At 38.3% G+C, this 24,960-nt stretch overlaps 1 pseudogene; it reads left to right on the top strand.

The window, feature by feature from the left end:
* Positions 1 to 287: 287 nt before the first annotated feature.
* LOC126060001 (cytochrome P450 2C42-like) lies at positions 288 to 24,960 on the top strand (annotated as a pseudogene).

Genomic DNA, 24,960 nt, shown 5'->3' with positions numbered 1-24,960 from the left:
ACAACAGGTTCGATTTTTTTATTTAACTGAGAGGAAAAGAGATAATGCCTAGGTGCTTGCTGAGGAACTTCTTTAAGGTACTTAAAATAATGTGTCTATCTATAGGCTCTAAGTTTTTTAACAACTCAATGAAGCCTGTTTTTAACACCAGTTGTGGGAACACTCTTGTTACTGAGATTTCGTGAGTTAGAGCCGCCCGCCTGCCGCAAACAGCCAATTCTTGAGACAGGGCTGAGGTGGGTAGCAAGAGCTTTATTGTATATACTCGTATATGGAGACAGAAGGGAATGATCTCCTCCGAAAGCTGTCTGTCTCGAGAAACTGCAGCCCCACTGGGGTTTTATAGGGAAAAGGGGACAAGGGTTTTAGGAACTTGTGAAATGTTCATTCTCTTTCTGCGTGGTTTAGGTGAGCACATCTCAAACAGGTTGATCTTTCCCTGCTATTATCTCATCAGTCCAGGGGGTGACTGGTGCCATCTTGATGAGCATAGTCCTATTTGACAGGCTTAGATTGATATCACTTGTTTTTCAAGGTCCTAGGGGAAACACTGGTTAACATTTAACTTTTAGAGGAGCTAATGCAAAATCATACTAGGAGACAGGGACAGGCTAGGGAAAGGAAAATGTGCAGGTTCTGTTCAAGATATGGCTGAGCAGCCTGTTCCACTCTTAACATAACTAGCATGACTGAGCTTTGTTTTTCAAATGGTAAACTTTAACAAAAGTCAAATGTTATCATGAGAGTAGAAGTAATTTAAGTAAGTTTAATTTGATTATAGAGCTCTTAATTTTAGTTCTGACACTCCCTCCAATTAGACCTACTGGCATCTCAAAATTTGAATGTCCTGTGACGCTAATGCCTTGCAATATGTTTTCTCCTACTCAGAATGGGTGATTGAGAGCTTGACATAACTAATGCCATAATGATGCTCTGAGTAATCTCTAAGCATCTTTTTATTGCACCGGTTGCATTGGTCTCTTCCAAAGGGGAGCAGAGCTCTCTCAGCTCCTGTGGCCTTGGTCTCTCATCTGTTCTTTGTTTTCTTGAGAAATGGCTTTCAGCCTGCAAGAGGGCACCTAGGATGGCTGCCTGGCACTTTTGGTCTGAAACTTCCTTTCTTGCTCCTTATCTCAGTCAGAGTGGACTGGGCAGATCATTTCTGCTAGCCGAGAGATCCTTATGTAAGTTTTTTTCAGCCTGTTACAGCATACAGATTAGAGTCCAGATGTCTGATATGCATATCTTTAGTTTAATAAAGAGTTTCTTCTAGTTGTTTTGTGATGTATAGGACCATCTGTGGGCTATGTGCTTAAAAACATTAGGTAACCCTTGCCAAAATGATATATAAACTCTGATGTAAAAATTGCTCTTTGAGACTCCATAGAGACAGCTTCTGTTGCTGCCGAGCTCCCAGTCATGTCTACATCTCCTGAATAAACATTCTCACTGTTTCTAACTTGGAGTACATTTCATTGGCTTGACTCCTTCGGGGCACGGGCCCCAATCAGGTAACAGTCCTCACACAGTATATACACACACCAAAATAAGTTTTCACTGGCTATTTTTTTTTTTTTTTTGAAAGTAGGTTATTTAGATATATGTTACCTGTCTGTTTTAGTCTGATTGGAGATGAACCCAAAAAAGTCATTGAGTAGGGTTGATTCAGATTCATAGAGACACATACAGTTTCCAAGATTCTCTTTCTTTATATAGATATAGATTCAGATTCATAGAGACACATATAGTTTCCAAGATTCTCTCTCTTTATATATATATAAATATATTTTTACATATATATATATAAAGGCCTTCGAATTGTGGCGTTGGTAAGGAATATTGAACAGAACATGGACTGCCAAAAGAACAAAGAAATCTGTCTTGAAATCCAACCAGAATGCTCCTTAGAAGCAAGGATGGTGAGACTATGTCTCACATACTTTGGACACATTGTCAGAAGGGATCAGTCCCTGAAGAAGGACATCATGCTTGGTAAAGTAGAGGGTCAGAGAAAAAGAGGAAGACCCTCAAGGAGATGGATTGACACAGTGGCTGCAGCAATGGGCTCAAGCATAGCAACAATTGTGAGGATAGTGCAGGACCGGGCAATATTTTCTTCTATTGTGCATAGGGTCGCTATGAGTCAGAACTGAACTGACAGCACCTAACAATAAAAAAACAATAAGAACATATATACAAATGTGTTTCTTAAGCAATTCTTTTAAAAAAAAAAATTACTGTCCTTTAGGTGAAAGCTTATAGCACAGATTAGTTTCTCGTTTAAAATTTTATACACAAATTGTTTTGTGACATTGGTTGCAATCCCTGTAATGTGTCAGCGCTCTTCCACGTTCCATCCCAGGTTCTCCTTGTCCACTCGTCCAGTTTTCCTGTTCCTTTCTACCCTCTTTGTTTTTGGGCAGGTGTTGCCCATTTTGTCTCATATGCGTGATAGAACTAAGGACCAGTTTCTTCAAGTGTGTTATTGTTTGTTTTATAGACCTGTCTAATCTTTGGCTGAAACGTGAACTTGAGAAATGGCTTCAGTTATGAGTTAGCAGGCTGTCCAGGGTCTATAGTCTTAAGGGTTCTTCCAGTCATTTTCAGACCAGTAACTCTGCTCTTTTTTTTTGGAATTCAGATTTTGTTCAATAATTTTCTCCTGCTCTGTCCAGGACCCTCTGTTGTGGTCCCTGTCAGGGCAGTTTGTGGTGGTAGCCTGGCACCATCTACTTCTTCTTTGGCTCAGTCTTGGGGAGGCTGTGGTTCATGTGGTCCATCAGTCCTTTGGACTAATATATTCCTTGTGTCTTTGGATTTTTTCATTCTCCTTTGCTCTGGATGGAATGGGACCAATGTAAGTATCTCAGATGGCCACTCACAAGCTTTTAAGATCCCAGATGCTACTTACCAAAGTAGGATGTGGAACGTTATCTTTATGAACTCTGTTATACCAATTGACATACACGTCCCCTGAGACTATGATCTCCAATGCTCAGACCCAGTAAATTGGTCCCGCAAGGTGCTTGGAATGTTTCCTGGAAGTGTCTATGATTTTAACTTGGTCAAGTTGTGATGACTTCCCCTGTATGGTATGTTGTGTTTCCCTTCACCAGAGTTAACACTTGTCTACTATCTACTTTGTAATTTCCCCTCTCCATTGCTCTCCTACCTTGTAACCATCAAAGATTCTTTTTTTCTGTGTATAAACCTTTTCTTGAGCTTTTAGAAAGTGATCTCACGCAGTGTGTGTTCTTTTGTGACAGATTCATGCATATTGTGAGATGTTTTGTGGATTCATCCATGTTCTTTATGTTAGGTAGTATTCCATTGAGTATATGTATCATGATTTGTTTTTTCATTTATCTGTTGTTGAGTACTTAGATTGTTTCCATCTTTTTGCTATCGTGAATAACGCAAGGCTCTATATCTTTATGCGAGCAGACTGCCACACCTTTTTTTCTCTAGAGGAACAACAGCTGGTGGATTGAAACCACTGACTTTTCTATTAGGAACTGAGCAGTTAACCACTGTGCTACCAAGGCTCCTGATTGGAGATGATGCATACTACTTTATAGAGCAGGAAAGAATCCTCTTTTCCCCAACAGAAAGAAAGAAAGAAAAGTATTCCATTTATTAATTAACTTTCTTCATTTTTTTGCCCTACATATCATTTTAGTATGAAATGAAAATTTCTCGTTTTACTTTTATTAGGCAAACTATCTTCTTAGGACTTCTCTTTGTTGGTATTAACCTACCTACTCATACTGCAAGGAAGGCTTTTTTATTTTTTACATTTGTTCCTTTAAATACCCAAATTTGCCTGTAAATACTCTCTTTAATCTGTCCCTCTGCCCGTTCTATACGTGGTTCCTTTAACTACTCGGTATATATAAGAAGTGTTGAGGTCTCTAACTATTTTCTCCTTTCCCTTATCAATGCTTAATTGTTCGCAGACTTTGCAGACAGATGTGATTCTACCATCATAATTTAGATTATTGTTGTTGATGTTGGCAACCTCATGTATAATAGAATGAACCCTTCTCTAGCGTGTCAGTACATCTCATTGAGGGTTTTCCTCATTTTTGCTAGTTCTGTACTTACCTACTGTAGGGTTGATACGAGTCAGAATCGACTTGACAGCAATGGGTGTTTTCTATTTTATCAAACATAATGTCTTTATTTAGGGATTGGCCTTTTCTGATGACATGTGTAAATTAAGCCAGACAAATCCTCCTCCCTCACAGGAGCATTCTGCTTACATTGCTTCTAAGGCTGATTTGTTCATACTTCTCGCAATCCACGGTATATTCAACATTGCTTGCCAGCACCCCAATTTCAATGCATAAATTCTTCTGTCTTCTTTTGTCATTGTTCAGCTTTTGCATGCATTTGAGGTGATTGAAAAGACATGGCTTGGATCAGGTCGACCTCAGTCATTAAAGTGACATCTTTGCAGTTTAGAACTCTAAAGAGGTTTATTATTATTTTTTAGAAAATGGTCTCTTAAATTTTTTTTTCTTTTACCCTCCAAAATTATAGGCATCTTGATTTAGAATGGTGTAAATAAAATGCAAGGGAAGTGAAGGCAGTTTTGGGAACATCATTATTAAACTAGAGAGTAAAAAAAAAAAAGGGTCAATTCACTCTGAAGAGATTATAGGCATGCATGAATGTGTAAGTGACAAGGGAATTTCTAGGTACATGTTGCTTCAAACTTTCCAAAGTTATTTCAGTGACAGTTTTATATGTATATTTTAATGCTATTTTTTTCACGTGTCCAATTCTTTAGCCTTGCCCTGCGATCCCACTTTCATCACGGGTTGTGCTCCCTACAATGTGATGTGCTCCATTATTTTCCAGAATCGTTTTGATTATAATGATCAGAATTTTCTTAATTTGATAAAAAATCAAATGAAAACATCAAGATTCTGTGCTCCCCATGGATTCAGGTGAGGCCAATACCCTTTCTTTGAGAAGTGCAAAATTATGTAATGGACCAAGCTGTGAAATGAAAGTTTGAACACAAAAATCCTGGCCAGAGCTTAGCAACCTGGAGTAAACATCTGGGAAATATAACCAACCTCTTTATTTTACACAGAAGAAATTGAGATCTCAGAATATAGAGCTCTTTTCAATCCCATTGGCTCCCTACACAGTGGTTTTTCTCCTAAACCTCAAAGCCCAGTTTCCATAAAGTACTATGGTTACTGCCCCAAAAGTATGCCTATAGCAGTCATTGGAGATCCAAGGCCCTTGCTGAAAGGCTTCCATTACCAGTAAGGCTTGTCCTTCATTCAATTTGTAGTGACATATTCATCAGAAAACTTGGCAGAAATATTCTAACTTAGCATGTCAAAGAGGGAGAATGTATAGGACAACTGATGTTACTAAGATAAGTTTGGTTATGCCTCATCTGGGATCCTAGATGACAAAATGATTGGGGTTTACAGGGTATGAACCATAAACAATCATCACAATTTTACCCTGTGTTTAGCTGGCATATCCTGCACCCTGCCTAGATGACACTCGTGTGCTCTTAGAGAACTCACTTAGCTGCTCTGGTGTACAGGTATCTATCCACAAAATGTTCAGTTGGGTTTCATGGTATCTTCAATCTCCTCCCAGTTCTAAAACCCCAATTCTATTTCTATTTCAGCTTGATAGTAGTCATGAGTACCTTTGTGGTCTATATCAACCAGGTTGCTTAGACTTCTTTAACCTCCTCTGTCCTCAACAGTAAAGTGTGAATCATAGTAATTTATGCCATTGGTAAATAAAATTTGTAGAAAAGTATTGATATAAAAAATGAGAGGATTGATATAAAGATTCCTTTTATACTATAGGAATAATATCTGAGTATCAGAAATGATGATCATCATTGATCATCTGGTCACTTTTCTGCCTGGAATCTTTCTATAAGCATAGAGAATTATGTGTAAAGTAAGAAACTCCAGCTCCAGATGGAGACATTTTCATTCATCTTTATAGCTCCAGTTTTAACCAGGTTTCCGCACATCATACCTATATATTATTTAAAAGATTTATATTTAATAAATGATGTTTTTCTCTTGTAGGTCTGTAATGCATTCCCTTTGCTCACTGATTATTTCCCAGGGAGTCATAAGAATTATATTAATAATGATGCTTATGTAAAAAGTTATATTTTGGAGAAAGTGAAAGAACACCAAGAAAGCTTGGACATTAACAATCCTCGGGACTTTATTGATTGTTTCCTGATCAAAATGGAACAGGTAAGATGTCAGAGGCCATTCAGTTCTTTATTGCTTTTGCATTTTGTGGTTAATTGCATAGTTCTGTACTTAAAAGAAAAAACTACTAGGGATGGTTAAATGTCAGGCAAGAAATTCTTGACAAGCACTTTTAGTACCTAGGTATGCATAGATCTGCATTAAGCATCACAGAAGAAATAAATTGTTAAATAATTAGAGCACATAGACCCTGTTCTTTAGGTACTAATAATCTACTTAAAGAGAAGCAGAATGCACACCTCAGTGAAATGGAATCAATTACAAACAAGATAAAATATAGGAAATACGATGGCAAAAAACAAAGATGCAAGTGAACATTGCCTACCGTGAGAAGGAAAGGCTTGACCTAGGTAAACTTTCTGCATGTCCTGAGGTTTGATGCAGATCTTACAATATTTTCAGTGAAGGACATGAAAGAGCATTACAGATGGGTTGAATGGTGTATTCAGAGGATGAGAGGTTTGTGATGTCAAAGAGATAAAGGAGTTGGAAGAGCAAAGCCTTCATGGAGTGTTCCCGAAGATGAATTTGGACAAATAGGGAATTGGCTGTTGATGTCTTTCAGGGAAATTGTAAACATAAATGCTGGCATGGAAAGATTTCATCTAATCAGGTAGGTAGTCTACGAGTCATGCCAGGATGAAATGCAAATAATTATTAAGGAAATCATTCTGGTACCTGTAAAAAAACTCTGTATGATAAGAATGGAGCTCAAGGACCATCTGGGAGATTTTCCATTTATTTAGACTTGGTCTCAATAAGAGTGTGAACCTTGGAAATGCAGAGGTGTCTGAAATAAAATGAAAGTCGTTCATTATGTCATGTTCTCAGAGATCTAGGAAGAGAATCCATGAGGCAGTGCCCAGGAAGTCAAAGAAGAAGCAATGTCTTAGAAGAAATGGATCAAATAAAATAGGGAAGTGAAGGATGTTGTATTCGGAAAGGCCTGTGAATTTAATTGAGATTTTGTGCTGGAAGAACCCTATAGAGTGTGGTTTTAGTAGAGAGGGGAGGGTGGGAGAAAAATAACAGGGGATTGTGTGGGAAACTGTAGTCATGAGACAAGACGTCATATTTGACAAGTTTAGCAAAGAGATAATGATTTTTTTGCTGAATTTTAATAACGATAAGGACATGCTGAAAATCTGTGTAAGAAGAGTAATATAGATTCCATAAAGATACGTGCTAAGCTACAATGTTCTCATTGAAATGGGGAGAGGTAGAATTCAGAACACTCTGAAAAGAGCTAACTCTGATAGAGAGTCCTTCCCCTGAGGCCATCATTACTCCATTCAGCCACCTTTTTTTGGCACTGGGCAGAAAAATAGTAGCCCAAAATGGGAGGGAGTGAAATACTGAAGGAAGTAATATTCAAAGAATTATCCCTGAATTTGACCCAGACCACTCAAATCATGTGTTCCAGATGAAATGCAGTGAAGGAGATGGAGGGGTTTAAAGAAACTGGTAGAGAGAAGAAGCAAATAACTTCCCCTGTCAGCCTTTGCTGCTGCTCACCACCAAACCACCACCACTGTCGTCGAGTCGATTCCGACTCATAGCGACCCTACAGGACAAAGTAGAACTGCCCCGTAGAGTTTCCAAGGAGCGCCTGGTGGATTTGAACTGCTGACTTCTTGGTTAGCAGCCATAACACTTAACCACTACGCCACCAGGGTTTCCTTTGCTGCTGCTAGGGCAATGATTTTTCTCCTTTCTTGTGGTCCAGTTATTTTGAGAATCTGATTCAAGGTGTGGACACTTTCTCAGAAGTGTGCACATGAGTTGCACCTGAATGATTTTTACCAATGCACCTACACGAGATCCAGTATTTTGCTTGCGTTTATAGGGGATCCTTAATCATCTGAAGCATCTGCAGTTATCCCAGGTTACGGAGGCTCTGAGCTCTCTGGCATTTCAATTACAAGGGAGCCATGAGTTGAAGCTGACTCTGTGGTAACTAACAACATCAATTACCTCAATGTGATATTTAAAAAGAGTATTATTTTTCTGGGCCTTACTCCTGTATTAAGAACCTGGATTAATTTTTTTGTTAAACTTAAATTGAGATCTAATTCCCAAGGCACAAAATTCACTCATATAAAGTATATAATTCAATGGTTTTTAGTTTATTCAGTGTTGTGTAGCCATAACTACCATCAATTTCAGAACATTTTCATCGACCTGAAGGATACCACATGCCCTTTAGCAGTCATCCTCCATTTTGCCATAACCCTCCCCCGTGAATTTTAGGATAAGTTTCCCAATGTCTGCAGAAGACAGGATTTTGGATTTTGATTTTGATAGGAGATCTCCTTAAATCTGTAACTAGGTGTGGGAGTAATGCCACGTTAGCAATAAAAAGTGTTAAGATTGATAAACATGAAATGTATTTCCACTTATATAGCGTTCTTTAATTTCTTTCAACAAGGTTTGGTGTAATCTATCTTAATTTTGATAGGCTATGCACACATGACCACTTAATCTTTAAATTCACTCGAACAGATGACAGTAGTAATATTGGTTTATAAGTGCTCTGCTCCTTTTTTGGCTTTAGAGCAATTTTGTGTTGATGAGTTAGAAAACAATGAAATTAATGTTGCCAAGGGAGTTGACTTGGTTTGCCTAACATGTACACCCATTGATAGGAGTAAATCAGTCTTAATGGGGTTAATTGTGTGATGTTAGATATGCCACAGGTCACCAGGAGATTTTAAGGTGCCTCATTAAAAAAAATTTTTTTTTCATTAAAATAATGCTGCTCTCGTGTACTAGTTAGGAAAAGAGTTTTTCTTTAGGTATGTTGATGACTCCTTCAAGTCAATATTTCACGCTTTCCTTTTTGTATTGACTGTTCAGTGTCCCATCATCATCTCCTAGTCCTAAAGCAACCTCACTTGTTTAGAAAAAAAAAATTTTTTTTTTTTTATCAATTAAGATTGTGTTTGTTCTTCAATTAAACCAAATTAACAATACGCTTAATCACATAGTGGGTTTGTCTCATATTTACCTCACAAGGAGTCTCATGTTAGGCAGTCCAAGCAAGTACAAGAGCCTAGAAGCATCAAGGAGTCAAGTGTCTTGTGCTTGCCTTCACCAAACTCAATATATAGGCCTTTATCTTCATGCTTCAATCTTCTTGTCCCGAGATAATGTCTGTCCAACATGCACTTGCACATGTGGGTTTTGAATAAGAAGTAGGAAAGAGAAGAAGTTGTATCAGGGGACTTTTGCTCATATCTCATTGGCAAGAAATATGTTGTTTCACCCATATTACTGCTATAGAAGCTGTGAAATGAAATTATTTTTCAAGTATATGATAAAGGGTTAGAAAATAAAGATTAGGTCAATTCATCTACAACCTCTGCCATGCCATAAAAAAAATATATATACACTAGTTTATTTTAGAAAACTCTACTTTCAGTTTCTAAGTTTGCTTAGCTCTAGAACAACCTGAGTTGTTTTGGATGCATTGTCATTAAATATGCTGGCAAACTAATTTGTCAACATTTTGTCAAATCATTCCTAGGAAAAGCATAATCAACAGTCTGAATACAGTGCTGAAAATTTGTTGAACACAGTACATGATCTGCTTGGAGCAGCGTCACAGACAACAAGCACCACCTTGAGATACAGACTCCTGCTTCTGCTAAAGCACCCAGAGGTCACAGGTAAAACCACAGATGGTGGGCAAGATAAAATTCAGAAAGGAAGTTGGCAAGACACAGCTAATGTATTCCATCATGTTTCTCTTAGACAAGGCTCATTATTTAAAGTTCTGTGCCCCCAGGTGCAATTTGTCTAAATTTGATGAAGAGGTAAAAATGGGAGAACTTTGCTCAATAGGGGAGTTTCTTAGTTATCTAGTGCTGCTTTAGCAGAAATACCACAAGTGGATGGCTTTAGAAAACAGAAATTTATTCTCTCACAGTTTAGGAGGCTAGCAGTCTGAATTCGGGGCATCAGCTCCAGGGGAAGTTTTTCTCTCTCTGTCAGCTCTGGAAGAAGGTCCTTGTTATCAAACTTCCCCTTAGTCTAGGGGGCCCCAAGTTCAATGGACACGCTCTGCTCCTAGCTCTCCTTACTTGGTGGTAATGAAGTCCCTATTCTCTCTGTTCATTTCTGTCTTTTATATCTCAAAAGAGATTGGCTCAAAATACAGCCTAATGCTGTAGATTGAGTCCTGCTGCCTCATTAATGTAACTGCCTCTAATACTGCCTCATTAACATCATAAACCAAAACTAAACCCATTGCCATTGTTGAGTGGATTGAGACTCACAGTGACGCTGTAGGACAGAATTGAACTGCCCGGTGGATTCAAATGCCAACCTTTTGGTGAACAGCCATAGCTCTTAACCAGGGTTTCCATTAACATCATTGAGGTTTGGAACAATAACACATGGGATAATCTCATCAGATCACAAAATGGTGGACAACCAGACAATACCGCATATCATGGCCTAGCCAAGCTGACACACATTCTTTTTTTATTAACTTTTATTGAGCTTCAAGTGGACGTTTACAAATCAAGTCAAACTGTCACATATAAGTTTATATACACCTTACTCCGTACTCCCACTTGCTCTCCCCCTAATGAGTCAGCTCTTCCAGTCTCTCCTTTCGTGACAATTTTGCCAGCTTCCAACTCTCTCTATCCTCCCATCCCCCCTCCAGACAGGAGATGCCAACACAGTCTCAAGTGTCCACCTGATACAAATATCTCACTCTTCATCAGCATCTCTCTCCTACCCACTGACCAGTCCCTTTCATGTCTGATGAGTTGTCTTCGGGAATGGTTCCCGTCCTGGGCCAACAGAAGGTTTGGGGACCACGCCCGCCGGGATTCCTCTAGTCTCAGTCAGACCATTAAGTTGACACACATTTTTGAGGAACACAATTCAACCCATTACAGGGAAGGGCACTGAGAGAAGGAAAGGACAGTGTGGGCAGAACTAAACATGATAAAGCTCTGGTGCGGTGTCAGGATTCCATGGGAAGAGAGTTGCAGCAGGAAAATTTCAGGAAGGCTACTGGCCACCAGGCCTAGAAAGCAACCAGTTCCCAGTGGAGTGGGTGGATAAAGCTCATGTGAGGGAAGACCAAGAATGAAGGGGATGTGATCAATTATCTCAGGCTTCTGCACAATTAGGAGATTATTACTAGGAGTTTCAAACTTCTAGATTTTCCAGAGCATCTAGAAGTCATTCTAAATTTGCATCTAAGAAATTAGTAATAAAATAAAGACACACTTTTAAATCAAAGAGTGTACAAAAATGAAATATAAGCATAGGAAAAAAAAATTTTTTTATCACAGCAGGGAACAATATTTATGTAGTCGTAATGATATAAAAAATGAGTATTGATATAACTAAAAATGGTGATATCAATATGATATAGAATGGGGTGGGAAATGTATGTATGAGTGTATGTGCATATGTGTGCATGAGTGTTTGTGCATGTGTGTATGCGTGTACACGCATGTATATGTGTGTTTTGTATGGGGGTGAGTTGAACTTGTAAATCCTTATCTCCCATACCTGGTTGTTGTTGTTGTTAGGTGTTGTCTAGTGGGTTCCAACTCATAGTGATACAATGTACAACAAAATGACACACTACACGATTCTGTGCCATTCTCAGAATCATGGCTCTATTTAAGCCCATTATTGCAGCCACGCTGTCAATTCATCTCGTTGAGGGGTCTCCTCCTTTTCACTGACCCTCTACTTTATCAAGCATAATGTACTTCTCCAGGTCAGGTCCCTCCTCTGAACATCTCCAAAGAAGGTGAGACCATGGGTAACCTTGCTGATATTTGGAATACTGGAGGGATAGCTTCCAGCATCATAGCAACACAAAAGCCACCACAGTACAACAAACTGACAGACGGGTGGTAGTATGTATGCAATTCTCTCCGTCTAGGTGTACTTCTGGGCATATAAGTTACATTTGTAATGATATGGGGACAATTTCATAAGGCTTCATGTAATGCTGAATTTCTATAGCAATTGTGCCAGTTTTCTCCTTTTCATCAGTTCTTACTTTTGTCTTATCAGCTAAAGTCCAGGAAGAGATTGACCACGTGGTTGGCCGAAACCGGAGCCCCTGCATGCAGGACAGGAGCAGCATGCCCTACACGGATGCCGTAGTGCACGAGATCCAGAGATACACTGACCTCCTCCCCATGTCCCTGCCCCGCAGGGTGACCCGTGACATTAAATTCAGGAACTGCCTCATCCCCAAGGTAAGGTTTGTTTCTTCAAGTTCTCTTAAAGTTCCCATATTCACAGTATGATTTCAATCTTCGACAAACTCGGGTTGAGAAAAGTGCAAATATCACAAGTGTTGTATCCAGTTTGGGGCTACATGCTTTATTGCAGGCCTTGAGACCCGGCAGTGTAAGTCTTACAAATTTGTTCTGCTTCTTTAGGATTGCTTAGGTTTCTCCTTCCTGTTTACATGGCCAGATGAATTTTAGTATCAGTTATAGTCAATTTCCCAAAACATTTCACTGGGATTTTAATTAGCGTGACTTTAAATTTGTAGATCAAATTGGAAAGAATTGACATGTTGAATCTCTCAATTCATGAATATGGTATATGCTACCAATCTATTTGGGCGTTCTTTACTTTTCTCAATAATGCTTTGTTTTCAGTGCAGTGGCTTGCACATCTTTTGTTAGCAGCTTTCCAAGGCCTTCTGACACATGGTGCCTACTTGCTCAAGCTACTCCATCCCACTTGAAGCCATCACATATTGCTATTATAATAAATAAAGAGAACTAAAATTTCTGTTTGGGACGGTAGGGCTGTGAGTTTGGTAAGGTTTCAAAAATTAAATCTAGTCCCAGATGATGTGACTATATATAGGAGATTGCAAATAATTCACAAAAAAAAAAGCTTCAAAAGCTAATAAACAAATTCATCAAATTAGCAAGAGTACAAGATCAACTTGCAAAAATCAGTTGTGTTTCTATAAACCAGCAATTAGCCACTAAAACATCTGCTAAGAAGCCAGACACAAAAGGTCACATGTTATGTTATTCATTTATAGGGGATTGGGAGAGGGGTAATGGGGATAAACTTAATGGTAGGAGGCTTACCTAGGAGTGAAGGTAATGTTTTGGAATTAGATAGAGGTAGTGTTTGCACAACATTGTGAACGTACTAAATGCCACTGAATTGTTCACTTTAAAATGGTTGATTTATCTTATATGAATTTCAGGCATATAATTATTAAAAACAAACAGATAGTAGGTGGGATTTGGGCTTCCTATGGACTGTGATTCGTTGACAACTGGTTTAAGACAGCCTTACCCAAAAAGCTTTCTGCAATGATGGAAATGTCTTACATCTGTACTGTATAATACAGTAGCCAGTTCCTGAGTACCTGAAATATGACTAATGCAACTAAGGAACTAAGGTTTTAATTTTATTTATTTTTAGTTGGTTTAAATTCAAACATTATTAGCAATGTATGACTAACCAAAAAACAAAAAACCAAACCTGTTGCTGTCAAGTAGATTCTGACTTATAGCGACCCTATAGGACAGAGTAGAACTACCCATAGAGTTTCCAAGGAGAGCCTGGCATATTCGAACTGCCCACATTTGGTTAGCAGCCACAGCACTTAACCGCTATGCCACTAGGGTTTTCGTTATCAGTATTAACTACTGCTAAATAATTGCTTCTAAAGATCGCTCTGCTCGTATTTCTTCCAAGACAGATTTGTTGGTTCTTTTGGCAGTCCATGATATATTCAGTATTCTTTGCCAACACCACAATTCAAAGGCATTGATAGTTCATTGGTCTTATTCATCATCCAGCTTTGGCATGCATATGAGGCAATTGAATACACCATGGCTTGGGTCAGGAGCACCTTAGTCTTCAAGACGGAATCTTTGGGGTCAGGTGTGCCTTAGTCTTCAAGGTGACATCTTTGCTTTTCATGACTTTAAATAGGTCTTTTTGCAGCAGATTTGCCCAATGTCATTTGATTTATTGGCTGCTGCTTCCATGGATGTTGACTGTGGATCCAAGTAAAATGAAATCCTTGAGAACGTCAATATTTTCTCTGTTTTTCATGATGTTGCTTATTGGTCCCATTCTTAGGAGTTCTGTTTTCTTTATGTTTGATGTAATCCATACTGAAGGCTTTGGTCTTTGATCTTCATCAGTAAGTGCTTCAAGTCCTGTTCACTTTCAGCAAGCAAGGTAGTGTCACCTGCATAACACAGGTTGTTACTGAATCTTCTTCCAATCCTGATAACTTGTTTTTCATATTGTCAAGCTTCTAACCTGTAACATACTATTTTCACCTATCAAATTGATGAAGACAAAAGCTGAAAAATGTTGTATTGGTGAGGATATGTGTAGATGAGTACTTGCATACACTGGTGGCTGAATTACTAAATAGTACATCTATTTGGAAGACAATTTGACAATATCTAGTATAATATAAAATTTAATATCTTATAATGTAAGAATTCAAATTCTTGATGTCTACTCCATGTACAATTGGAGGAGCAGCTAAATAAGTTTCATCATTGCTTGGAATAAAGGAATACTATAAACTATCTGTATATTCATCAAAAGTGAAATGGTTCTTTCATATTGTACAACATGAATAAGGCAGATGTATCTGTGTTCATAATGATCAGAGAAGCTAGACTTTATGAAGAAGAATGCAGCATTGAGATTGGAGGGAGGCTCATTAACAATCTGCGATATGCAGATGATGCAACCATACTTGCTGAAAGTGAAGAAAACTTACTGATGAAGATCAAGGACTACAGCCTTCAGTCTGAACCTCAGTATAAGGAAAACAAAAATAAACCTGACCAAAAAGCAATATCATGATAAATAAAGAAAATATCAAAGTTGTGATGGATTTCATTTTACTTGGATCTATAATCAATGTCCATGGAAGCAACAGACAAGTAATCAAATGATGTATTACATTCAGCAAATGTGCTGCAAAAGACCACTTTAAAGTGTTGAAAAGCAAAGATGTCACTTTGAGGACTAAGGTTCGCCTAAACCAAGCTGTAATATTTTCAGTTGCCTTTTTTCATATGCATGCAAAAGTTGGGCAATGAGTTAGGAATACTGAAAAAGAATCAATGCCTTTGAATTATGCTGTCGGCTAAGAATATTGAACTATACCATGGACTGCCAAAGAACGAACAAATCTGTCTTGGAGGAAGTACTGCCAGAGTGCTCCTTGGAAGCAAGGATGGTGACACTTCATCTCATGTACTTTGGACATGTTATCAGGAGGGGTCAGTCCCTGGAGAAGGACACGATACTCAGTAGGGTCAGCGAAAAAGAGGAAGGCCCTTCATGAAATGGATTGATACAGTGGCAGCAATAATGGACTCAAACATAGCAAGGATTGTATGGATGTCACAGGAAGGGGCAGCATTTCATTCTGTTGTACATAGGTTGACTGTGGGTCAGAACCGCCTTGACAGCACCTAACAACAAAGAGAACGTATGTGTTTGTATGGGACAATATTCAAATCATTTAATAAATATAAAAATCAAGAGCAGTAGAGTGCTTGACATTTGGGTAAAGAAAAGAGGAAATTGAGAAGTGACATAAATGTGTATAGGTTCATCTGCCTGATGTGCATAAAATATTTTTGGAAGCATGCATTTCTGGAAGGACATATAACTAATTGGTGGGAATTGTTTCTAGAAAGTCTAACTGGGGTTCTTTGGTTAGATGCAATGAGGTATTAGATTTGATTATATGTGTTTTTGTGTCTTGATGTATTATAATTTTTAATCAAGATATAAACTATGTAAAACAAGACTCACCCTTTTAAGTAAACTGTTCAATGGGTTTCACAGTTCAGTAACACCACCACAATCAAGATATAAACTATTTCAATCACCATCCCCCCCAAAACTTCCCTTCTGCTCCTATTGCAACCAGTCCACTCCATCGCCTCCAGTGTTGTCCATCTGTCCCTGCAGATTTGCCTTTTCAAGAATGGTATATAATGAAATGTGACATAAATGGAATAATTTATAGTCCGTCATAACTGTTTATCTCTGGGGTTTTTTTTTTTTCAGAATGTAGAATAAAATTCAATATAGGTGAAATACATGACAACTTCCTTATAAACTGATCAATAATATGCCGAGGATAAGAACATAAAGGGGTCAATGAGTCATGGACAAAATTCATATACAATATCTAAGATATTGAGATGGTCTGTCACCCAGATATTCATTACTTCCATTATTATTTGAGGCCACTTTTGTAATGTTATTACTCCTAGATATAAACAAAACCATCCCTGTTTATTACTTTATCTATCTGGGTGGAAATGTAACTGTGTTTCTTTGGATGTGTGTTTCCTCAGCTATAGATCAAAGACATTAGACTAAGTGATGCCCAACATTTCCACCAACTCCATGATTTCTATATAACTAAGTTCAATGATACCTATTCTTTCTAGGGCATGACCATATCAACATCACTGTCTTCTCTGCCGCAAGACAACAAAGAATTCCCTAACCCAGAGAAGTTTGACCCTGGTCACTTTCTGGATGAAAGTGGCAACTTTAAGAAGAGCGACCACTTCATGGCTTTCTCAGCAGGTAATAGAAATTTGTATCTACCTGTAATTTAGGGAACAGGGTACCTGTAAGAGATCAGTTGAGGCTTGCATGGCACCTACTTGGGGCTAGTAGAATTGCTGCTTGTATGTGATCTTGAGCACCATTCCCAATGCCATATGCTTTCCTACTCATGAAAAATTCTTAATATTGGGCCAGAGTAGTGAGTTTTTGGGGATGTGACCCAGTTCTCCCAAAATGAGAAAGTTAGGGAATGAGTTGATTGAATTCTGTCTCCAGATACATCACTGAGCTACCCAATAGCATCTCCTACAGGGTGAAACTCATTTAGATTGCTAGCACCTTTCTTAAGAAATGTATCTAATGCCACAACTTTATTGTTTTCTGTGTGAGCCATTCACATACCCCTCACCCCCCAAGGCTGAGGTCTAGGTATACAAATATCCATAAACACAGAGTGTGCACTTAAGGGCCTCACTCACTCCCTAGTTAAGAAAACAAATGAGTAAATAGATCATTATTATCCAATATGACTAGAGCTATGAGAGAGGAAATCACAGGCTGCTCAGGGGACAAAATGGGGACCAACTTCCTGCTCTTGCATATCTCACAATAAGGCATAAAATGGAATTAACAGCATTCTAATAATAGCAATGAAATGTGAGCTGCCTCACAGGGGCAGGGAGCAAAGAAAGAAGAGAGGGCAAGGCATTTTTTAAAAAATCATAGTACTGTATATACATATGTACATATATATGTATATGATAAAACATTTCCCATTTCAACATTTTTAGATGTACGACCAGTGACATTATTACATTTATCATGTCATACAACAGTCACCCAATATCCATTTCCAAATTGTTCTCTCACCCTTAACAGAAGCTCAGTACCCCTAATCAATGACTCTTTCACCTTAGCTCCTATCTCCGTTGTTATTGTTGTTAGGTGCCGTTGAATTGGTTCCAACTCATAGCAACCCTATGCACCATAGTACGAAACACTGCTGGGTCCTGCTCCATCCTTACAATCATTGTTATGCTTGAGCCCATTGTTGCAGCCACTGTGTCAGTCCACCTCATAGAGGGTCTTCCTCTCTCCCACTGCCCCTGTACTTTACCAAGCAAGATGTCCTTCTACATGTGCTGATCCCTCCTGACAACATGTCCAGAGTATGTAAGATGCAATCTTGCCATCCTTTCTTCTAAGGAGCATTCTGGCTGTACTTCTTCCAAGACAGACTTTTTCGTTCTTTTGGCAGTCCATGGTATATTCAATATTCTTTGCCAACACCACAGTTCAAAGGCGTCAGTTTCTTCTTCTGTCTTCCTTATTCATTGTCCAGCTTTCACACGCATATGGTACAATTGAAAATACCATGGCTTGGGTCAGGGACACCTTACTCTTCAAGGTGACATCTTTCCTTTTCAACGCATTGCCCAATGCAATGTGTCTTTTGATTTCTTGACTGCTGCTTCCATGGGTGTTGATTTTGGATCCAGGTAAAATGAAATCCGTGACAACTTCAATCTTTTCTCCGTTTCTCATGTTGTTGCTTACTGGTCCAGTTGTGAGGATTTTTATTTTCTTTATGTTATGATGTAATCCATACTGAAGGCTGTGATCTTCGATCTTTATCAGTAAGTCACTTTCAGCAAGAAAGGTTGTATCATCTCTATAACTTAGGTTGTTAATGAGTCTTCCTTCACTCCCGATGCCCGGTTCTTCTTCACATAGTCCAGTTTCTGGGATTATTTGCTCAGCATTCAGATTGAATAGCTATGGTGAAAGGATACAACCCTGACACACGCCTTTCCTGACTTTAAACCACTTAGTATCCCCTTGTTCTGTCTGGACAGCTGCCTCTCATGTTCCTCATAAGCACAATTCAGCATTCTGGAATTCCCATTCTTCGCAATGTTATTTGTAATTTGTTATGATCCACACAGTCAAATGCCTTTGTATAGTCAATAAAACACAGGTAGACATTCTTCTGGTATTCTCTGCTTTCAGCCAGGATCCATCTGACATCAGCAATGATGTCCCTGAGTCCACACCCTCTTCTGAATCCAGCCTGAGTTTCTGACAGTTCCCTGTCGATATACTGCTGCAGCCATTTTTGAATGACCTTCAGCAAAATTTTCCGTGCCTGTGATATTAATGATATTGTTCTATAATGTCCACATTCGGTTGGATCACCTCTCTTGGGAATAGGCTTAAGTATGGATCTCTTCCAGTCGGTTGACCAGGAAGCTGTCTTCCATATTTCTTGGCATAGATTAGTGAGCCCTTCCAGTGCTGCATCTGTTTGTTGAAACATCTCAATCGATATTCTGTCAATTTCTGGAGCCTTGTTTTTTGTCAATAGCATCAGTGTAGCCTGGACTTCTACCTTCAGTAGCATCGAGTCCTGATCATATGCTACCTCTTGAAATGTTTGAACAGAAACTAATTCTTTTTGTTGTAATGACTCTATATTCCTTCCATCTTCTTTTGATACTTCCTGTATCGTTTAGTGTTTTCCCTGTAGAATCCTTCACTATTGCAACTTGAGGCTTGCATTTTTTCTTCAGTTCTTCCAGCTTGGGAAATGCAGAGTGTGTTCTTCCCTTTTGATTTTCTATCTCCAGCTCTTGGCACATGTCATTATAATACTTTTTCTTCTCGAGCCAGGATTCTAAATCTTCTGTTCAGTTCTTTTACTATTCGTTTCTTCCTTTTGCTTTAGCTGCTTGATGTTCAAAGGCAGGTTTCAGAGTCTCTTCTGACACCCATCCTGGTTTTTTCTTTCTCTCCTGTCTTTTCAATGACCTCTTGCTTTCTTTACGTATGATGTCCTTGATGTCATTCTGCAAGTCGTCTGGTCTTCGGTCATAAGAGTTCAAGCCGTCAAATCTATTTTTGAGATGGTCTCTAAATTCAGGTAGGATATACTGAAGGTCGTATTTTGGCTCTCATGGACTTGCTCTGATTTTCTTCAGTTTCATCCTGAACTTGCTTATGAGCAATTGATGGTCTCTTCAACATTCACCCCTGGCCTTGTTCTGGCTAATGATATTTAGCTTTTCCATTGTCTCTTTCCACAGATGTAGTCGATTTGACTCCTGTGTGTTCCATCTGGAGAGGTACATGTGTATGGTTGCCATTTATGTTGGTGAAAAAAAGTATTTGCAATGAAAAAGTCGTTGGTCTTGCAAAATTGTATGATTCAATCTCCAGCATTGTTTCTATCACCAAGGCCGTAGTTCCCAACTATCAATCCTTCTTCTTTGTTTCCAACTTTCACATTCCAATCACCAGTAATTATCAATGCATCCTGATTGCATGTTCAATCAGTTTCAGACTGCAGAAGCTGATAAAACCTTAAATTTCTTCATCTTTGGCTTCAGTGGTTGGTGCAAACTTGAATAATAGTCATATTAACTGGTCTTCTTCTAGGCATATGGATATTATCCTATCACTGACAGTGCTGTACTTCCAGATAGATCTTGAAATGTTCTCTTTGATGATGAACGCAACACTATTCTTCTTCAAGTTGTCATTCTTGGCATAGTAGACTATATGATTGTCCAATTCAAAATGGCCAATACCAGTCCATTTCGGCTCACTAATGCCTAACATTTATGTGTTCCATTTCATTTTTGATGATTTCCAAATTTCCTAGATTCATACTTTGTACATTCCAGGTTCTGATTATTAATGGATGTTTGCAGCTGTTTCTTCTCAATTCGAGTCATGTCACATCAGCAATGAGGATGCCAAAAGCTTTACTCCATCCATGTCCTTAAGGTCGACACTTCTTTGAAGAGGCAGCTCTTCCCCAGCTGTCTTTTGAGTGCCTCCCAACCTGGGGGCCTCATCTTCCAGCACTGTTTCAGACAATGTTCTGCTGCTATTCATAAGGTTTTCACTGGCTAATCTTTTCAGAAGTAGATTGCCAGGTCCTTCTTCCTAGTCTGTCTTAGTCTGGAAGCTCAGCTGAAACCTGTCCTCCATGGGTGAGCCTGTTGCTATCTGAATACTGGCAGCGTAGCTTCCAGCATCACAGCAACACACAACCCCTGCACTACAACGAACTGACAGTCACAACTCTAGTAACTACTAATAAACTTTGGTTCTTTTACATTTGCCTATTCTAGATATTTCATTTAAGTGGAATCATGCAATATCCACCCTTTTTTGACTGGCTTCTTTCAGTGAGCAAAATGTTTTCTCTGGCTTCTTCCATGTTGGAGCATGGATCAGGACTTCATTTCTCCTTATGGCAAAGTAATATTCCATTGTCTGTATTCACATTTTGTTATCTGTTCATCTGTTGATGGTCAGTTAGTTTGTTTCTACCTTTTGGCTATCATGATCAGTGCTGCAATGAACTTTGGTGTACGTTTATTTGTTTATGTTTCTGCTTTCAATTCTTTTAGGTATATACCTAGGAGTGGTACTGATTGGAGCTCAGTGAAGTATCTGGAAGCAGAAGGCAATCAACCCCTTTTCTAGCTTTCTTACTTTAGAAGAACAAGTGGTAATGTTTTTAGGAACCTCAAACTATTTTTCACAGTTGCTGTACCATTTTACACTCACAATTTTTCCACATCTTTGCCAGCACCTGTTCTTTTCTTTTTATTTTTATTATTGTAATCTTAGTGTGGGTGAAGTGATATCTTATTGTGGTTTTGATTTGTAGTTTCCTTATAACAAATGACATGAGAATCTTTTCAGGTGCTTCCTGACCATTTGTATTTCATTTTGGTGAAATGTCTGTTCATGCTGTTAGTCCATTTTTCTTTTTTTTTGATTGTGTTGTTTGTCTTTTTGTTTCAGGAGGTCTTTATATATTTTGGATATTAAACCATACCAGATATAGAGTCCCCCAAAATGTTTTCCCAATCTGTAGGTTGTCTTTTCACTATGTTGATGAAGCTCTTTGATGAATAAACATTTAAATTTTGATAAAGTCCCATTTACTTACGTTGTCTTTTGTTGTTTATGTTTTTGTTGCCATATCTAAGAACCCATTGTTAAATATTAAATTTCAGAGCATTACTGATATGTTTTCTTGTTAAGAGTTTTATAGTTTTAGTTTTTGCATTTTGGTTCTTGATATATTTTGAGTCCACTTTTTTTTCTTTTTCATTTGGAGTGATACAGTTGTCTCTGCACTGTTTATTAGAGTGACTCTTCTTTTCCTCATGGAATGGACTTAGCATCCTCATAAAAACTCAGTTGATCACAGATGTGTGGGTTTCTTTCTAAACTTTTAATTCTATTTCATCAGTGAATATATCTATCATTATATCAGTACCCAACTCTTTTGATCACTGTAGCTTTATGATATGCTTTGATATTAGAAAATGTGAGTCTTCCTACTTTGTTGTGTTTTAAGAGTGTGTTGGCTATCAGGGGCCCTGCATAGTTACACATAAATTTGAGGACTGGCTTTCCATTTCTGCAAAAAAGAACGTTGGGATTTGGTAGGTGTTATGTTGCATTTATGTATTGCTTTGAGTAATATTGACATCTTAACAATAGTAAGATTTCCAATCTATGAAAAGGGAATGCCCATATATTTATTTAGGTCATCTTTGATTTCTTTCAGTAATGATTTATAGTTTTCAGTGTACAAGTCTTTTACATCTTTGGCTATATTCATTCCAAGATATTTTATTATTTTAGATGGTACTGCAAATGGACTTGTTTCCTTAATTTCCTTTTCTGAATATTCATTGATGATATATAGAAGCCTGATTGATTTTTGTGTGTTTACCTTTTATTCAGTCACGTTGCTGAATTTGTTAGTTCTAGTAACTTTTTTGTGGATTCTTTTGGATTTTCTATATGTAAGATCATGACACCAGCAAAAAGGTATAGTTTTACTTCTAATTTCTTGATCTGGATACCTCTTATTTTCTTTTTTTTGCCTAATTGCTCCGGATAGGGCTTCCAGGATAAAGTTGAACATGAGCTGTGAGAGTGGGCATTCTTGTTTTGTCCCTGATCTTAAAGGGAATGTTCTCAGACTTTCTCCATTTTGTATGAGGTTATATGTGGACTTTTCCTAAATGTTCTTTATTACTTGAGGAATAGCCCTCATATTCCTACCTTGTTGAATGTTTTTTTAATCATGAGAGGATGTTGGATTTTCATCTAATACCTTTTCTTCATCAACTGAGATGATCTTTTGTTCTATTAAGGTGCTATAAGGTATTGATAGATTTTCTAATGTAGAGCTACCCTTGCATTCCTAAGATAAAATCTACTTGAACGTGGTGCATAATCCTTTTAATATGTGTTTGGATTAGGTTTGCTAGTATTTTGTTTAAGATATTTTCATCTATAGTCATAAGGACTTTTGCAGTATAGATTTCTTTTCTTGTGCTGTCTTTGCCTGACTTGATATCAAAGTAGTACCTAGTCTCATAGATTGAGTTCGGAAATGTTCCCTCCTCTTCTATTTTTGAGATAAGTTTAAGAAGCAGTGGAGTTAATTCTTAGAAATGTTTCCTATATTCCTCAGTCAAGCCATCTAGTCTGGGTGTTTTCTTTTTAGGGAGATTTTGATTACTGATTCAGTCTCGTCACTTGTTATGGTTTTGTTGAGGTCTTCCATTTCTTGTTGAGTCAGTATAGGAAGTTTATGTATTTCTAGGACTTTGTGCATTACATGTAGGTTATCTAATTTCTTGGTGTACAATTGAGGGGCAGGCTATTTTCACCTATGTAATTAACCAAAAGGACAGAATAGGACATTCTCTCTATATCAAATATGTTAGAACTGCCAGCCAATTACCTGAGGGGTCAGGGAAACCATGAGAATGTGTCTGCATACCTTACAATGATTCCAGAGCACCCTGATCTTCTTCCAGTCGTGAGGTTCCTTCTTGGATATCGAGATTTCAACACCTCCTGTGTGTCAGTTGAGTTTCTGGTCATGAAATAAACTTCTCTAATTATTTGGCTTTTGATGCCCGCATTGGATCTGGCATGGAAAATACCCAGATGGCAAAGGTCTGTACACTCCCATTAAGCAACTCACGTTTTAGCAGGAATGAAGAATAAATAGTGACAGAATTACAATTCAATGTGATTTTTGCTTCAATGAAAGCAAGACTATGATAAATATGATGCTGAGGAAATCATTCGAGAGCAAGATTCTACTGCCTAAGGGGATCACATTTTAATGAGAAAGTGACATTTGACCTAGTTGTTGAAGAAAGTGTGATGGAAGTATGTCTTAGGGAAAGAAAAAGCATGAAAGAGATCTAGAAACTGCATGGTGTGGTGGAAATTGACAAAGGATGAGTATGGTGAGAGCTAAGCATGTGGGGTTGAAGACTGGAGGAAAGGTCATGGAAGTCAGACTGGGAACATAATCTGAAGGGCCAATCAACCAGTTTCACCCTTAAGCCTTAAGATAGCTTCGGGGAGCCATTTGAAGATGTGAAGTGTGGGAGAAGCATGTTTAGACATGTGCTTTTGAAAGTACATGAGGGAAACATAGTCTTTGACTAAATTTATGCCAGGGGTACAGAGGGAACACAGATATATGAGCCCCCTCCTCTTACACCCCTCCCTTTAATGTTCTTGGACAAGCAATGTAGGTGGTTTATAGGAAAAGAGTGATGGAAAGTTGAAATGTCAAAACAACAAGTGCAATCCGGGATACTTAAAAAAGTTCTCAGTACAGAGCTCAAAATAAATATTTCTTGAATGAAGGTTTTTGTTAACATAATGTATTATTAGTTGGATAGTAAGTTTGTTCATACCTCTGTCCATCTGTCTATGCAACTATCCTTCCATCCATCCTGCTTTTCCTCCACCCGTGTATATAATTATTCATCAAATAATTACTGCATATTCTGTCAGTACCAGATAAGAAACATAGTGTCCAAGGAGTATCTAACCTCTGTGCTTGTTATTTTCAGGAAAACGAATTTGTCTGGGAGAAGGCTTGGCCCGCATGGAGCTGTTTTTATTCCTGACCACCATTTTACAGAAATTTACCTTGAAGCCTCTGGTTGACCCAAAACACATTGACACCACCCCAGTGGCCAAGGGCTTTGCCTCTGTGCCACCCTCCTATCAGCTCTGCTTCATTCCTGTCTGA

Source organism: Elephas maximus, chromosome 16 (genome assembly GCF_024166365.1).
Source record: "Elephas maximus indicus isolate mEleMax1 chromosome 16, mEleMax1 primary haplotype, whole genome shotgun sequence".
NCBI lineage: Eukaryota > Metazoa > Chordata > Mammalia > Proboscidea > Elephantidae > Elephas > Elephas maximus.
This window is presented reverse-complemented; position numbering and strand designations above follow the sequence as displayed.